Genomic DNA, 5,338 nt, shown 5'->3' on the forward strand with positions numbered 1-5,338 from the left:
AAGTCACACATAAAGCCTCCATAACCTACAAACCACAAAAGTAAAAAAGAAAACTATGTTAAACAAAACAAAAAAGGCTACTTTGTCTGCCTCCTCTCCCTCCCATTTATGCCTTTCCTCCCCAAACCAACAGACTTGTGGAAGATTTAGAAAATATTCTCTCTTTGGACTTCTTTTGCATTTGCAGTTGATCCAGTTCTCCACTTGATTTAATGATGAATACCATTAGGTTATGTTCCATGCAAAAAGTAAAACATACAAACAGTAATAAAGACATTCATATTCCTTGCATTTTCCTGAAAGCTGGTTTTCTTTTCTCTAATTCTGAGGGGATGCTCTGTGCATTTTTTTCCATTTAGAATTAGTTTCCATGTCATAAGAATAATGAATATTTACAATGTGAGATCATGAACTCATCGAGTGCAATGCAAAGGGTCAATCCAAAATTGTTTGCGTTTGTATGGAGTTAGTTATAGAATAATCAGGAAAATGGCAGCACCTGGAACTTTTCCAATACTCTGGCAAACATCTATAAGGTAGACACTTTCAACCATTCCTAAGGTATCATAGTGACATAATCATCTCAGTCGTCATCTCTCCATCTTCTTGTCTTCTCCACAAACATGTATCTTCCCTACAGAGACACCTCTTGACTTCCACACAAGTATACATTCGTATAAAAAAAAAAAAATCACCCAAAAAAGGAGTTGACCAGGGAGCACTCATATCATCCCTTCTCCTTACTAGCGAGCAGCTCAATACTAGCTTTGCTATTATCTCCTGTGAAGGGCAAATGTCTGCATCTGCCAGTCATACAGCAATCACATTTGGGAAATAACTCATGAAGCTCTGTGAGATCACGGTTCTCTGATAAGAGCACAGTGCATCCTATAATGCTGATAGCACGGCTATGGCTAATGCAAACAAGAGCACCCTCGTTATTACTATGTTTTAAGCTCCTACCAGGTTTCCAGATTGATGACATCAAATTCCTTGCTCTCCTCAACTGTCTCGAAATGCCCAAAATCGTAACTGAAATACCCATCAGATATGGTGGATCTCATAAATTTGAGAGGGTTCTTTGGGAGTTTATTTGTTCACATGAGTCCATGGTAGTAAGGACAGGAGTTTATACAATATGGACTGAACTGGGAACCACCAGAGTTATATTTGCACTGAATGGAAAGAGAAGGTGAGAAGAAAAAAGCATCCAGAACCAAGCGGGTTAGTTCATGATTAAGGATCACTTCATAACACAGGATCATCAGGCCCCTGAACTAACATTTGCCAGGTGAGTGACACATCTTGGGTATTTTCCTTGAGATCTCGTTATTCTGCCTTTACATCTTGTGTTTATAGCACTGAGCCTATCGTTTGAAGTCTTGATACCAAGTCTTTTATTTACCAGAAGTGAAAGCTGTTCCCTTTCCCACCGTTCAGAATTTTTGTAATCAGTATTTATCAGAACAGTATATTTAATTGGTAGCTAGAGGACCAAAACTACTTTTACCCTACAGTCTACTTCCCTAAAGCCAGCTGCAGTTTGGAACTAAAAATGGACTTACTATTCTAATTTTAGGCACCCGTTTTTGAAAATGCTGAGCTTCTGTGTAGAAAGTGTACAACTGTCAAGTGAACCATATATTAAATACTACAGGTGAGTAGTAATCAATTAAAACTCAGTTGCCTGGGTTTCTTACTGCTTTGCAAAGCATCATTCTAATCCATTATTGGGAAAACCTGATTCCCATTCAACTAGCTTAATTATAAATATGAAAACACCCTAAATTAAGCCTATATATAATAGCCTTCATAAAATTAGGATATATGACCAGTCCCTCACAAAAAATTTACTGCACCTTACCCTGGAAGGACTAGTTGTCTGCAAAAAAATCCTGAAAACCAAGCAGCTTTTAGAATTACTACAGAAATGTCCATATAAGCTCAGGTTAACAGTTGAAAAACAAATCAGGAAATGGAATCTCGATTTCCAGAGCCACCAATGACACGTTTTCCATAAGCACTAGCATTTACTTAAAAACATGATTAAAATAGAAATAGCTCTTCAGAATACATATAACATAGCTATGCTTAAAGGACCTTAGCTTTTTACGTGCATGCTTCTTTCAGGTAAGCTGTGCAATACATCCATGTGCTAAAGGCTAAGTTATAAAACAGGGAATTAATTTCATCTTTAAGTCAGTTACTGGACTGAAAACCATTATCACATAAAGACCAGTTTGGGATCTGTAAGGTTTTGGGTTCAGTCTATAGGTAGAGACACACTCCTGCCTACGAGAAACAGAACTTAGACCAGGAGGTGATATGACCTACATGAAGCTGAAGGGAATGTTTAGCCCCTATCCTCCTTCATGATGTTCTCCTTCATGAACTATTAATAATGTCACATGAAGGAAATACTTCTGTCTGCTGTGATGTTTATCTGCAAGTTCATCTTAGGAAGCAAAGAGTCAAGACCCCGCTTCTCAGATGTTATGACTTGCTGTACTCTAAAGGAGTAGATCAAGAGTAACAGCCCCTTAATTTGTATATTATTTGAGAATATCATATTTCAAAAGAAATATGCATGTACAGCAACCCTGTGTGGCACACTGGTTTTTACAGTTTATAATCAGACATTAACACATCCCTGATGGGTACTGTTTCCAAGCTGAATATTTTGTTGGAATTCAATCTCTTATTGATTATTGCACATATATCTGAACTGTGGATAATAAAAAAGAAAACTGAATTAACTGGGTGGGCTCTAAGAAGTGAGCATATGCAAATGATACACACACCCCATCCGCTCGGAGCCCACGGAGCACACCAAGCAGGCGTTACGCTCCTCTTATAGTGACTGGCTTAGGGGACTGGCATTCCCAAGGCTGCTGACAGCAGACAGCAATAGTCAGATGCTGAGATCTGAGATGGACAATATCATGAAAATGAGTTTGTTTATTCCTGACCCAGAAAAAGGACCTCTATAATCACCTGACTCAGCTTTCTTATGACAGAGGCTGGAAGTTAACTGATGTTTTCACTCCCCTCCAGCTGCCTAGGAACAGTGAAATGGGGCTGTGCGCCCATCGTCATACCTTAATTGGTGGATTAATTTTAGAGATTCCAGTTAGATGATTCTCCTGTCAGGCCAAGGACCCTTTTCTCAAATCTCCTTGACTTCTAGATCAAAAGCTTAGACGAAACTTTGATTGGAAAGCTCTCTTCCTCTGCTAATATTATGTCTAGGAGGAGAGCAGGTACATGGCAATTGGCTGGAAAAGCCAGAGGAAGGAGCTGGCTCTGAGTGTGTCGGCTGCAGAGACGACCGGTGCTGTGCATGGAGGTGGGCACGCTCCCCAGCCTGCGGGAGCCAAGTTCAGTTGAGGGAAACTCGCACAATGGAAATAAATGCGTGCCTAGGAGAGATGCTCAACACCTGGGAAGTCCTCTTTCAGCAGCTAAACTCACAGTTTCAGACCCCTGGACTATCCCCAGAAATTGGATCAGATTCAGATCAGGGGAGAGGGGTAAGCTCACAGGCAGGAATCAAGCATGTTCTTTCAACCAAAGCAATAGCAGCAGTTGTTTCTCAGTATTGTTAGAAACAGATATTCTGTCCATGAAAACAGGTAGTATCTGCTAGCTACATCTTTCCCAAGAGGTAGAAAAGGAAAATTTCACTTGATTATTTATTAAAACAGGAAAATACCAACTACAGACAGATGACATACTTGTAAAGCTAAGAATGTCAGACAGACAGATGCTCAAAGGGAACAGCAGATTTGTGAATTCATCTGGACTTTTCAGGCTTATGTGTTCATTTTTGTGTGCAATGGAGATGGGATGATGTGGAAAAGCTCACTTTCCCTCCCACATACACATGCAAATTTGGTGTCAATGCAACAGTAGAATTAAATTAAGAAAAATGATTCATAGGGAGATTTTCAATTAAACTAGGTTGCAGAAGCCAGCATGTTTTTCAGTAGTGCAGACGAACCTAACCTGTTCAACAAAAGGCAAATATTTATCCTGAGGCAGGGAGGAACGGTTTCAGCTAATGGTGAAGGATCAGATATATTCAGCTAACCTTAAGGCTATTGCTGGGTCACTTCAGTTCCATGATAACAGTACCAGATTAGAAGTATTTAAACAAAAGCTTTATAGCAGTGAAAACAAATTTTAAAACAATCACTGTGTTTATTTTCATCTTTAAAATGGATTACTGCTACAGGCTAACACCCCCACCAAACAAACAAACAAAACCCCACAAATCTTTATAAAGTATATCATCAGTCATGGCAACTAACATGCATCTACTAGGGCACGGTTTTTGCTCAGCTGTTTCAACTGAAGTTTGACATAAAAGTATTTATAGCCCCTTAAAATACGTGCATGTTTAAAAAGACTATGAAAGTGCAGTTTATGGATAGAGAACCACTAGGGCATCAAAACAGAATCTAGGCAAAGGCTTTAGAACTCATGGATTAACCTTTCTCCTTTCTTAAATAAATAAATTAAAAAAAAGAAATAAAAAGAATGCCAATCAAACTTGTCCTGATGATATTAAATAGCTACTCTAAGTTGCAGTCACAAACGCTAACAAACACAGACTGATGAAAGGAAATGGTAATCATTTCATGGTAATGCCCCCCCTGAAGGCAGGGGCAAAGTCCGTAAGATGCTAGGCATCGTACCTGACACACACCTAACCTAGCCACAGCTAGGTGATTTTAAAATTAAGGCACCATTCTGAAGACACTGTCTCTCACTCCACAAGAACTCAAAGCACCAAAAAATGCTCTCCACCTTACTGGTCCCTAGAGCTGAACAATGTGTACAAGGTTATCTAGCCAATGTCCTCTGCAAGCTCCCCCCAACCTCTTCCTTTCACAGAGTTTTGGTGAATGCAGCTTGAAGAAACTCAGGCTTTCTTTGTTCTAGCTTGTAGCCCAGAAACACAAGTTTCTCGCTCTCCCCCCTCCAAAAAACCCCCCAAAGATACAGCTAATAGAGAAATCAAAGGCTGTGCTGAAGGAAAAAAACCAAAACCCAAAGCTAGAAAATAAGCACGAGCACAGAAACACATTCTGCTCTGTTTGGTATCAAAGGAAAATTTTAAAGCGTAAGATACGCTTTATATCATTTTAATTCAGGAAGAATTTGACCACTAATGTTTGAATAGAACAATAGGAAAAAGGATGGTCTTGCCATAATTAGGCTACCAACGTTTTGGTCTACACATACAATGCACATAAAAGTTAATTCATGAGATAACAGCACATTAAAATATCTCCCTTTTGGTACATGATTCCCATTCGTGTGGGGCTCATTTAAC

The 5,338-nt window shown here is 39.3% G+C and overlaps 1 protein-coding gene across 1 annotated transcript in view; it reads right to left on the reverse strand.

Moving 5' to 3' along the window:
• Positions 1 to 5,338, reverse strand: part of FHOD3 (formin homology 2 domain containing 3) — a 377,261-nt gene that overhangs the window by 102,542 nt on the left and 269,381 nt on the right. The gene's annotated exons all lie outside the window — the stretch shown is intronic.

The sequence above is a fragment of the Pygoscelis adeliae genome, unplaced genomic scaffold (genome assembly GCF_000699105.1).
Source record: "Pygoscelis adeliae isolate BGI_AS28 unplaced genomic scaffold, ASM69910v1 Scaffold78, whole genome shotgun sequence".
Classification (NCBI taxonomy): Eukaryota; Metazoa; Chordata; class Aves; order Sphenisciformes; family Spheniscidae; genus Pygoscelis; species Pygoscelis adeliae.